The following is a 12658-nucleotide window of genomic DNA, read 5'->3' on the forward strand; positions in this document are numbered from 1 at the left end:
TTTTATGGGATTTTATTTATTTATTTATTTTTTTTTTTTTTTGAAAATTTCCTAATTCCTACCAAATGGTGGAGGATATTCTAAGTTCGGCCCGCCCGAACTAACTGCTTTTTGCTTGTTTTTTTTTTTTTTTTTTTTAACGGGCGATAAAAAAATTATTCCATTTTTGATTACACTGTGCAAAATATGTTTTAGGAAAAATCCAGCAGATTGAAAGTAGATCTAACAAACAGAAGACATTTGTATCGGCGTTTTGAAAGTTTACATTACAAAGTAACCTACATCAAGGCGGAAATTCTTCTCCATTTTATACCCTCAGCCATGTGGCTAGGGTATATATACCCTCTATATCATTTGATACGGTCAAAACGTGCCTAGTCGAAATAAGGGTTTTACACCCTAGGTCTCTTTGGACCAAATCCGTTTCAGGGCATTTGGAGTCGATATAGCTATGTCCGTCCATCTAACTCTCGAAGGGAGTATCCGATTTGGTTCAAACTTGGTACATCGTTATATTTTTGTCAAAATTAGATCGAGTTCCGAGATGGGCAATATATCTCCTCCTTTTGGTACCTCCTCCACAAAAGGTCGAAATTTTCACAAAAAATATTTTTTGCGCAGAAAGAGAAAGGATACACCGATTTTGCCTCAACTTTGCAAGTCCTAATATTTGCGTCAGTGCTAGGTCAGGTGCGAAAATGGACAATATCGGTCCACTCCATGAAGTACCTCCCGCACAACTGGTCAAAAGTTTGAATAATTACAACTCTTATAAAATGTGATGTAGGAGTCCTGCCGTCTTCAAATTATACACATCACAATATTTTTATTAATCCAAGGTCTGGCGTTTAGGTGGAATATAACGGTTCACTCCTTCTGGTACCTCCCCCACAGAAGGTCTGGTACCAAGATGGAATACATCGCTCCACTCCTTCTGGTACCTCCCCCCAAAAAGTCGAAATTAAAAAAAAAAAAAAACAAACAAAATATTTACTGCACAGAAAAAGAAGCAATAATCCGACTTTGCTCCATCTTTGCAAATCCTAAAACTTTTGAATAATTACAACTCTTAAAAATGTCATGTAAGAGTCCGATTGTCTCCAAATTTTACACATTCCATTATTTCTTTTAACCCAAGGTCTAGTACCAAGATGCAATAAATCGGTCCACTCCTTCTGGTACTTCCCACAGAAAAAGAAGCAATAATCCGCCTTTGCTCCAACTTTGCAAATCCTAATACTTGCGTCAGTTCTAGGTAAGGTGCAAAAATAGATAATTTCGGTCCACTCCATGAAGTACCTCCCCGACAAAGGGTCAAAATTTTGAATAATTACAACTCAATACAATACTCAATACACAATATTTTTAATAATCCAAAGTCTGGCGTTAAGATGGAATATATCGGTCCACCCCTTCTTGTACCTAATTTCTCACATCCCAATATTTGTATAAACCCAAGATCTGGTGTTAAGATGGAATATATCGGCCCACTCCTTCTGGTACCTCACCCTCAAAAGATCGAAATATAAATATCCATTAAGCTCATAATTAAGCTCGAAATTAACATCCGATTCCATTTAGACTTGTCATATATGAATATTTCTATCAACACAAGATCTGTTATAATGATCGGAGCATTCCTTTTGGTACCTACCCCACAAAGGGTCAAAGTTTGCCAGAAAGGAAGTTACCAATATAGTCCAAAACTGGCACGTCGCAATATTTGTATATTATTTAGGTCTGATACGAAATGGCCAATATTGGTCCATTCCTTCGGAACCTACCAGAAGTAAAATATTTTTAAATTATCGTGCATTGGCTGAGGGTATACATCTTTCGGCAAAACCGACAGGTACTTTTTAATTAATTTATTTTTTAATATTAGAATTGGAGGAGTTTCTCTTGAAGATAGGACGCTCAGGTTTTGTGCACCTGGCATAGAAGACCCCAGTTTTATCTTATTCATTTTTCCCCCTGCAAAAAATAGCTTCAATTTTACATTATTAAAATTGAAAATTCATTACTTAAAGCTAATCACTTTTTTATGTATTTTCAAAAATCCCACTCTACCAAAACTCCAGGAAAACTTCATTGTATTTGTGTAAGCCTTTAAACGACTTAGCTACTTTTTGCACATAGTAAATGGAAAAAATGGGGATTAAACACGTGTATGCCAACCAGCTGATGCTTCCGCTTTGGTGCGTGAATATCATCACACAAAACATCAACGTGTCAACAAAAAATTTCAAAGATTCGCGTCAAAAGGCTGTTGACATATTTATTCAAATGAACGACATACCATTGTACCATACATCGCCGCCACCACCACCGCCAGTATTTTGTGAATGAAGAATTTAATAAAGTAGGTGTTGAGTCGTTTATTTCTGGGCATGAGAAGTAAACATTAAGCGTTGGAAATTTATTCAACACCTTACTTTGTAAGGATTAACTTAAAACTTAATAATTTTCTGAAAAACCTTCTGAGAGTTAATGGGCTTTGGAAAATTAAAGGCTAAAGAGTTTCAAAAATGTGAGTTATGGTCTTTATAAAAAGGATGTCAAAAATCTAAGAATTAACGTTTTTTTTTTTTGGACATGAAATCTTGGATCGTAATGTAAAATCTAAAGTAATGTCCCTCCACTATGCTATGGAGGGTACATACAGTTTATCATTCCTTTTGTAACACCTCGATATATACATTTTAGACCTCACCAATTATATATTTTATGTCGATTTAACGACTTCCGTCCGTCTGTGGAAATCCCTCAATCATCCAAACCAATTGAAGTAGGTTGATAAAATGGTTCTTAAATGTGTGTTTGATCTGCAGGACTTTTGGTATTGAAAATGGGCTATATAGGTCCACGTTAAGGTATAGCCCTTCCTACCTTCCTATATTCAGTATTTTAATGATTTTTGCTGCAGTTTTGACCGGAATTGTTTCAAATTCTGTATTTGAAACTCCTAATGAGTACTACAGTCTATATTAATGTACGTCCAGTTCTTCGTATAGCCCCAATATACCGATATCACCCAATATTCGGTATTTTGATGATTTTAGCAAAATTATTCACCGGAATTGTTTCATATGTTGTGTTTGAAAGTCCTTAAAGGTGCACAGTCTATAACAGTAAATTATCTATGCAGGTCCATTTCTTCGTATAGACCCCATATATCGGTACCTCCAGCTATCCGGTATTTTAAATATTTCAGCGACACTATTCACCGAATTTGTTTCATATTTCGTATTTGCAATTCGTACAGGGTTCTGCAGCCTATGACAAACATTGCCTACGCAGGTCCAGGTCTTTGCACCGCCCCCATATAACTGTACCTATATTCGGTATTTTGATTATTGTAGCGACATTATTCAACGGAATAGTTTCAAATTCTGTATTTGAAATTCCTAAGGGGTACTACAGCCTGTGACTTACAATTGCCTATGTAGGTCCAGGTCTTCGTATTAAGTCTCCATATACCCCAACGGTATCTCCCTAGATTCGGTACTTCGATGATTTTAGCAAAATTGTTCATTGTACAAATTTCGATGCAGTTATATGACCTATGACAAAAATTGCCTTTGTTTTGTTGGTTCAGGTTTTCGTATAGACCCCATTATAACAGCATCTCCCCATATTTGCTATTTATACCCTATGCCACATAGTAGTAAGGGTATTATGTCTTTGTGCTTCTGTTTGTAACATGGAGAAGGAAGCGAGATAGACCCATAGGTACTTTTGAGGATCTTCATGGAATTACTTTCTGAGTTGATTTATGCATGTCAGTCCGCCCATCCGTCTGTCCATGTATTTTTGTGGACAAAATGCAGGTCGCGTTTATTATCCGCTTGAGATGAAATTTTTCAAACAATATTTCTATGGCCCAAGGACGAACCCTTTGAAATTGGTGAGAATCGGTTCAAATTTAGATATAGCTCCCATACCTCTCTTCAACCAAATCGGCCGAATGACCTGCATTTTGGCACATTGGACCGAATTCAGCCAAGAAGCAAGTGCATCCAATTTGGAGAAAAGCGGATAGATACAGTCATAGCTCCCATATACATGTTTTGCCCGATCTGGGGTTTTAAGTTCCTCACATGCGTAATATGCACGCCACAAGAATAATATTTGGTACCGGGCATACGATAGTATTCGAAAACACGTATGCCAAATTTAATTGGGATCGAATCAGACCACGATATAGCTCCCATATATATATTTATCGGATATCAGGTTTTTTTTTGCACCAAATGGTTAATATAAGACCAAATAGTCTGAATTTTGACAAATACGACTGAATTAATCCTAAAAACCAGTATTTCAAATTTAGTGTAAATCGGTTCAGATATAGCTCTAGCTCCCATATATATGTTTTATACGATTTGGGGTTTAAAGTCCCTCATATTCGTGTTATGCACTCCACAAGAATGGAATTTGGTACTAGATAACATATGGATATCAAAACCAGTAAGCAAAGGCTACAGTCGTGAGGGGCCGACCATGTGATACTCTACAACACTACAATCTGTGTTAGAAGCCCCCTTATGTCCAAATCCATTTTGGAAGATTTCGCTTTTGAAACTATGTCACAAAGCACTGCCCAGATATTACCCTTAGCATTTTGGCCAGGGATATTTGCCCAATATTTACGCTCTCCGTCTTGCTGTTAGTTGTTGTGGTCCATTTTACAGCTAAATATAATCCAATGGTCATCCAAAATGCTAGAATTCTTCCCTGTCCAACACTCTCTTATCAGGAGGGTCGCTTGGCTTCAATTGTGTGATCAGGATTTTTTTCTGTTTTTGATTCTTTTGAACCACTAAATTTTTTGCGATCATCTCCAAAAGCAAGAGGCCCCTCTATATCTCCAAATTTAGACTCATCTACATGATTTGCTTGCCTTCGATATTTGGCTATATTCGTCAACGAAATCAGCATAAAAAAAGCCAAAGGTTCGCCTTTTGTGTTTTTCGGATATCGCCTGTAAGTAATGCTGATATCTTTTCACACAAAAGTAGCGGTCCTATATACACATTGTATATATTTCGCTAAATATATCCTATACATCTATTACAATTGACCTGTTCGTTTATTTGTGATTTCGCCGGGATTAAAAATATTCGCGGTTTAATGGAAAATTAGTCTTTTATTTAACACAAATGTTGTGGCCCATTTCAGCCACTAAATATTACCCGATGACCATCAAAATTGGAAGGCTTATGCCCAGCCCTTAGCTCTACCCCCATGCAAACTTCAGCTTTGATTGGTCTATTATTGCGACCTGTAGAGCAACTGCAAAATCTGGATTTTTTTCAGTTTTTGGTCCATTTCAACCCCTAAATATTATGCGATCATCTCCAAAAGAAATAGGGTTCAATTTTGAACCTAGCCTCACCTCCATTCTAAATTTCGTGAAGATCGGAACATGATTGCGACCTGTGTAGTGATTACAAATTAACATGGACAGACGGTCGGACGGACATACATAGCTAGATGGACTCAGCTCGGCGAGATAGGAAGATCTATATATACTTTCTTTTGTGGGAAACCAATATTTCGAGGTGTTACATAATTTTTGGCCCAATCAAATTTATAATACCGCCAACATATAGTGTTGTAGGGTATAAATACCTTTGTCAAATTTAATCTAGATCGGATCAGATTAGTGTATAACTCCCATATTTATATTTGGCCGATATCAGATTTATTGTTATGGCTAATACCAGGCCAAATTGAATGAATTTTGGCAATTCCGACTGAATTCGTCCTAGAAACCAGTACTTCAAATTTGGTTTAAATCGATTCATATATAACTATAGCTCGCATACACATGTTTCATCCGATTTGGTGTAAAAGTCCCTAACATGCGTAATATGCACTCCTCAACAATGACAAGGCATCAGATACTGCTCAAAAACGCCTCTGCCAAATAGTATCGACATCGGATCAAATTTTATTGTAGCTTCGATACATCATCCGATTTTACCAACATTTAATTAATTTTTTCATATTCAATCGAATTTTACCATTCCTTGAAACTCGATCCTCTATTGCTCCAATATTTTTTTTTAATATAACGTTTTTCGAAGTCATATCATGCACGGTAAAGCAATGTTATTTGGATCATATTGGGTTTGATCTACTTCACTTAAATACCGTATATAAGCTTTTTTGTTACGGAAGCTCTACTAAATACGTATAGTGGTGTAGGGTATCATTTACTTCGTTACTGGTTTTAAGATTTTAACAGATTTTTTACTTTTTTTAATTTCCAAATTCATTCCGAATGGTGGGAGGGTATTTAAAGTTCGGCCCGGCCCGAACTTACAGCTTTTTTACTTGTTAAATCCAAAATCCTCCATCGAGTCTCATTATTTAATGTATTGATGCGTTGAATAACGCATCCATTGAAAAAAAAAAAGAAAAAAACTTTAAAGATATGCTCAGAATGGAAACTGATATGGTGGCCGCCTTTAATTAAATTAATTTGCAATCAAACCAGTATCCTGGAAGAGAGGATATTCAAACATGCCAACCGAAACAATGTTTAAAATTGATTCATATTATAATGAGGTTGGTTAATGTCGTTTATATATTCTGTAATATACATTAGGATGTAACGAGATGGTGGATTCATTTCCACGCACATAACTTTAATGGAAATATATTTAAATCATAATTTCCATATTTTCTTTTATTAAATACATACACATACAAATTATTTATGCGGACAAAAAATTATTGACCTCTATACTTGCCTCTCCTAACGTCATGCATCATAAATCGAACTTTTATACCATTCCGACAAAAAAAAGACAGTGTCATTAATATAAGTAGCAATTTTTGTTTTAATGAAATGTATGCACGCATACATGCACACATATATGTGATCTCCCACAATACAATGAATGAACGGGGAATGCATATATGTATTTCGAATAAATATTTGTATGTATGCTTGTGCGTAATTACATGTACAACGACGCTTTATTTTTTTTTTCCAGCACAACTATAAAATTGCGGCATTAATTATTAATAAATAAAAGAAAAAAAAACAACAACGAATGGACTGACTGACTCGCTGACTGACTGAAATGGCGTTATAATAAAACTGTACATGACACGCTTGATGGACGTTAGCAACAGACATAAATTATGTTTAAATAAATTGAGAAAGTTATGGCGAAGGATATGACGATACGATATATATTATACTCAATTAAGATTTATGAAGAAGATAAAAATTAACAGCGAAATATTCTTTGTTTAATTGGGAATGTAAAAAGAAGGAGAATGAGTTTAAGATTTTTTGGGGAGGTTTTTGGGAGGTCATTAAAGATTTACAAATAAAATAATACTGATGTGCATTTGAAAGGATTCATTGGGAACTTTATTATTCAGGATTTTTTGATTATCGAAAATTAAATATAAATTATATTTAAGAAGTCCTAGCTGTATTATCAGTATGAACTTATTTTGAAATAAATATTATGTATTATTATGAATGAACAGAAAATAATACGAAAATCAGAGACATTTACCGGATCAAAATTATAATTCATATTATCGGTCTTGCATATTAAAAAACTTCTTTTTTATTTGCAGCATTAATTTCACCATTGACCGGTCCTTCATCCAGGTAAGTTATTTGTTAACACTTTATTTAATTTTTAAGGACATCAATCTATTTTTGAATTTTATTAAAGTTTTATTAGAGCTATTATCAAATATTTTAAACTTTAGGGGAGATAAGAGTAGCAGTTGGACAATATTTCCCTTACATATATTTTAAAGAATTACCAAGTTTGGACTCTATGAAATATAAGTATGGTATCCTTGAACTTTTATGAGGAAGGTACCAAAAATCCATTTTAAACCATCTGTCAAAGAATTTGACCTTTTGTGTGAAAGTGACAAGAACGAGTAGGTCCGTATTTCCCATTTTCGCGAGTTCAAGTTTAAACAACATCATGTAGTTCCTTTGCCCAGTACAGGGTTTCTAATCCGAAGAGGCCATATAAAAGTCGACCAAGGCGATCGGCCGAGAATATCGCTGCCATACGAGCCAGTGTTGAGAGGTCCACAAGAACATCCCAAAAACGCCGTTCTCGGCAGATGGGCATGGCTCGGTCCACTTTACAACGGATTATTCGCATTGATTTGCATTTGTTCCCGTATAAAATTCAAAGAATGTTGCCTGCGGACAAGCCTCGTCGATTGGAATGGGTCATGGATTCGTCGAATATGGGCAACCCAGTATATGGTTGTAATATATATTGTTGCAGTTTTTTAACTTTTGAGGGTGAGCTACCAGAAATAGTAGATCGATGTATTCCATTTGCTCACTAGCTCTAAGATGAATACAAATGTTGAAAATTGGATGTTGAAATTGGGTAAAAAAACTGCAAAAAATCAAACGCCATAATTTTAATTTTTTTAAATGTCGGAATAGCATCAAATTTTGGAATAAGTTGTTGTCACCTTTGGCAATATAATTATGGCCTTCAAACAGCCAATGAAACGTAACACGCTGCCCGAATGTTGCTCTGCGGTATTTTGGCCCATTCACGGCGAAGCGATTGTTTCAGGTGATCGACACTTTGGTATTTTTTAGTACCAACCTTGCTTTCCAAAATACTCCGGACACAATAGTCCAACGGATTGGTATTCGAGATTTCGGTTGCCATTGTGTACTGGAAATTAAGCGAGAAATCTCATTTTGTAACCATTCTTGGGGAAGCGCGTTCTGAGTGCGATAGCGCTGAGTCCTGTTGGACTGTCCAAGGTCTGCGGCCAAACTGTTTGAATGCCCAAGGCTTTAATACACCCTCCAGAATATTTTCGCGATAATATTCGGCATTTATTCTGATGTCACGGTCGATAAATATGAGGGGAGCGCCACCATCGGCTGTTATGGTGGCCACACCATCACCATGGCCGGCGCTTGAGTTCTGGTGGCCAACCGAAGGTGCATATTTTCAGCTGACCTCTTTTGCAAGTAAACACGATCATTTTGTTTGTTTACAAGCTGCTGGACAACGAATGTTTTCTCATCGGATAAAACCAAATTCGGCAGTTCACCACTTTCGGCCAAGTGAATCAACTCTTTAGCTCCTTCTGTCCTTTCAGTTGCGGTGTAAGTTCTTACACTTTTTGGAATTTCAATGACTTAACCCCGAGCTCATTTTCCAATATTTGCCGAATGGACTATTGCGATATGTTCAGTTCACGAGCCAATTTTCGGCCGCCACTGCGACGCGGTTTCAATCAAGTCGCTTCTTTACTTTTCGATTCTTTACTTTTCGATGCTGATGTTGCTGATGATTTATTCACATTTAAATGCTGGAGTGCTCTAACGATAGCCGCTTGAGGTTTTCCAGCCAAATATAAAGAAATCACACTATCACGCTTGAATTCCATCACGAATAACTTTTTTCGGGATAGTTCACACCAAAATGCTTTTGTACGCCTGTAAAAAATATATTGAGCTGTCACTGGAATAATTTTAACAACTGTCGGACGAGAGGCTTGGAAATGACAACAGTCTGAAATTGATTGCAGACTTTTCATCCCATCCTGTCAAACTTAATTTTGCTGATATCTCTATTTACTGGACTATAATATTAAAGCTTATTTTTTAAAAATAATTAATATTTAAGCTCCAGATTAGATCTATTTAGCCATTTGCCCATGTTTTTGTATTTTCAAGCTTTAATACACTAGCGCTCTCGAAATGACAGATTTTTGTTTTGAAACACATTCCAAAAGTAAAAAGCTATATAGAATTTTTTGTAAGATGTTTTAAGGAGCAGTATTTTTGTGGGTTAAACCTCTACCACTTCCCACATTTAATCAATAGAATTCCACAATAGAATAGCCACACACACATTCTTCACTAACAATTCAAAACAAATAGCAGTAACATTTTTGTGTGACGATGACGGACAAAGTGTTTACTCAGCATTTGAGTTTGCCGACGTCGTTGTTTTTTACGCTCTTTTCATCATGACAAGTGAAAGTGAAGGTTAAGTACTTTATTTTACACCATCCCGCCCCGCTTCCAATCCCTTTCCATCATACTTTTTGTCTGCTGTTGTTTTAAATATTGCGCTTCGTTACTTAGTTGTGTGGGTTTTCCCACCTCCCCCCTTTCTCCCTCAATCCCAAAAACAGTTCACACTGACGTATTAATGGCACAGCGTGAATGGTAAACCCATTACGAACGACGACATGCATTAACCGAAAAATCCCAAAACAAAAGTATCCACACAACAAATGGTTGTAGTTAGCAGCGAGAGTAATGTGTGGAGAACAAAGAAGGAGAGAGAGAGAGAGAGAGAGAGCGAGTGAGAGAGGGGGGACGTCATAAAACGTTTGGTCGGCTTAAAAGTTAACAAAAAACAGAAGAAAATACAAAAACAACAACATTAATTACGGACTACACACCACATGGAAGGAAGGCGGGAAGGAGGAGGCACTGGGGGACTGAGTTTTCCTAGCGAAGTGTGTCATTAAGTTAAACGAGTGCGTGCTACTGTTTACAAGCATTTCGGGTTTTTCTTCGTTTTCGTTATGTTTTTGGCAGCAAAGTCCTTGCTTAATATCGCAACAGCTACAAATTTGACAAGAAATGTTTTAATGCCTTTGGACTTATTTTTCAATTAAAAAGTTTACATCAACATAAAATTCACTCTTGTTGTTTGGGAAATTAAACGCCAACAATCTTTGGTGTTGTGACATTAATCGTTCGTTTCAAATTAAAACGAAATGAGTTCCATTAAAATTAATTGCAAAATTCCTAATTTCTCCATCAGAGTTGAGAGTTGACTATGAATGGCAAATATGCATGAGAAATGTTTTCGTTGTCATTTGAAAAGTTGTAGGACTTTTGGCTTGATGCTGCTGTTGCTGCTCTCGGAAAATTTAGGGTATTTTTCTGTGCAATTAATTTCGAAACACATCTTTTCGAAACGTAGAAAACTTTTAGCTGCAGGAATTTCTACCTTAAGCTAGATTAAATGACACAGCTGATTGCAGTGACCATCATTAGCTGCGAACAACAAAATTCCTTGAAAACTGTTATTTGCTTAGACAGCCAACCAACCATCTAGGTCATCTAGGTTACATCTGCAGTGGGGCGTATGATTAATGATAAGGTTGTGATGTCGGGCCAGTCAACGTTCATACGCACCATTGCACGGCAGTGTGAAGTAAAGGGTGTTTGTTACTACTACACCTAATGAGAAGCTTATAATTTAAATTGGCTTGGATTCGATATTTTTAAAGTAAATATTTAAGAGCGAATGAATGCGGGTCCACTTTTTGGTACAACTGTCAAATATGTACCTCCTGATTTTCTTCAGTTTAGAGGCTTCCGTATCAAATTCCTACCTAATCAGCTGTACGTTTGGCAATTTGAATTAAATGGGCGGATTAACTTCAAAAAATGTGCACAATGTAGTTAAAAACGGTCGGATCGGTCTTCTTTTAAGCAACAAGAGTGATTTAAAAAAAAAATTGCGGACATTTTGAATGAAATATTTCGTTAGTCTCATAAATTGTTTTTTATATCGGGTACAACGTTAGGGGAGATTGATTGGACCAAAAATATAGGGGCAAGACATATGATGTTACAAATGGATCTTGGAGCTGAGTCAATCTAGCTATGTGTGTCCTTCCGTCCGCCTGTCCGTGCTGATTTTTTATTATCACGCTACAGGTCTTAGTTATGGCCCGTGGTTACGGTTAGAAGGAGGTGGTGTTAAGTCAGAATTGTCTTGGAATATGATCACAGAATATTTAGGGGTTGAAATGAACCAAAAACAGAACAATTGTTTGCTTTTGAGGTCACAATCGAAATTTTGCACCTCCCTATTTGGGTTTCTCCGACGAGAAAACACTCGTTATGCAGTAGTTTGTAAACAAACAAAATGATCGTCTGGACTTTCCAAAGAGGTCAGTTGAAAATGTGCACCTTTGATTGGTCACCAGAATTCAAGCACCGGCCATGGTGATGGTTTGAGGCGCCATAACAGCCGATGGTTGCTCTCCTATTGATCGACCGTGGCATCTGAATAAATGCCGAATATTATCGCGAAAATATTCTGGAGGGTGTATTAAAGCCTTGGGCACGCAAACATTTTGGCCTCAAACCTTCGCATTCAGCACGCGCCACCCAAGAATGGTTACAAAATGAGATTTCTCATTTCAGACGCAAAATGGCCACAAAAATCTCCGGATACTAATCCCTTGGACTATTGTGTCTAGAGTATTTTGGAAAGCAAGGTTGGCACTAAAAAATACCAAAGTGTCGATCACCTCAAGCAAGCGCTTCGCCGGGAATGGGTCAAAATACTGCAGAGCAACATTCAGGCATAGTGTGACGGTTTCATTGGCCGTTTGAAGGCCATGAATCGTGCCAAAGTTGACCAATTCGAAAAAAACTAAACTTGATGCTATTTCCGACATTTTTTGTTTTCATTCAATAAAATTTAAGAAAAATGTAAAAATTATGGTGTTGGTCCGGCAGGTCCAAGACTTCGTATAGCCCTCATATAACGGTAACTCCAGATATTCAGTATTTTCATGATTTTAGCAACATTATTCACTGGAATCGTTTCAAAGTTCATACTGGAAGATCCTAGTGGGTTCTACA

At 36.7% G+C, this 12658-nt stretch overlaps 1 protein-coding gene across 8 annotated transcripts in view; it reads right to left on the reverse strand.

Moving 5' to 3' along the window:
* LOC101899976 (calsenilin) overlaps positions 1-12658 on the reverse strand; it is a 389863-nt gene that overhangs the window by 237393 nt on the left and 139812 nt on the right. The window lies entirely within an intron of this gene.

The sequence above is a fragment of the Musca domestica genome, unplaced genomic scaffold, assembly GCF_030504385.1.
Source record: "Musca domestica strain aabys unplaced genomic scaffold, Musca_domestica.polishedcontigs.V.1.1 18, whole genome shotgun sequence".
NCBI classification, from domain to species: domain Eukaryota; kingdom Metazoa; phylum Arthropoda; class Insecta; order Diptera; family Muscidae; genus Musca; species Musca domestica.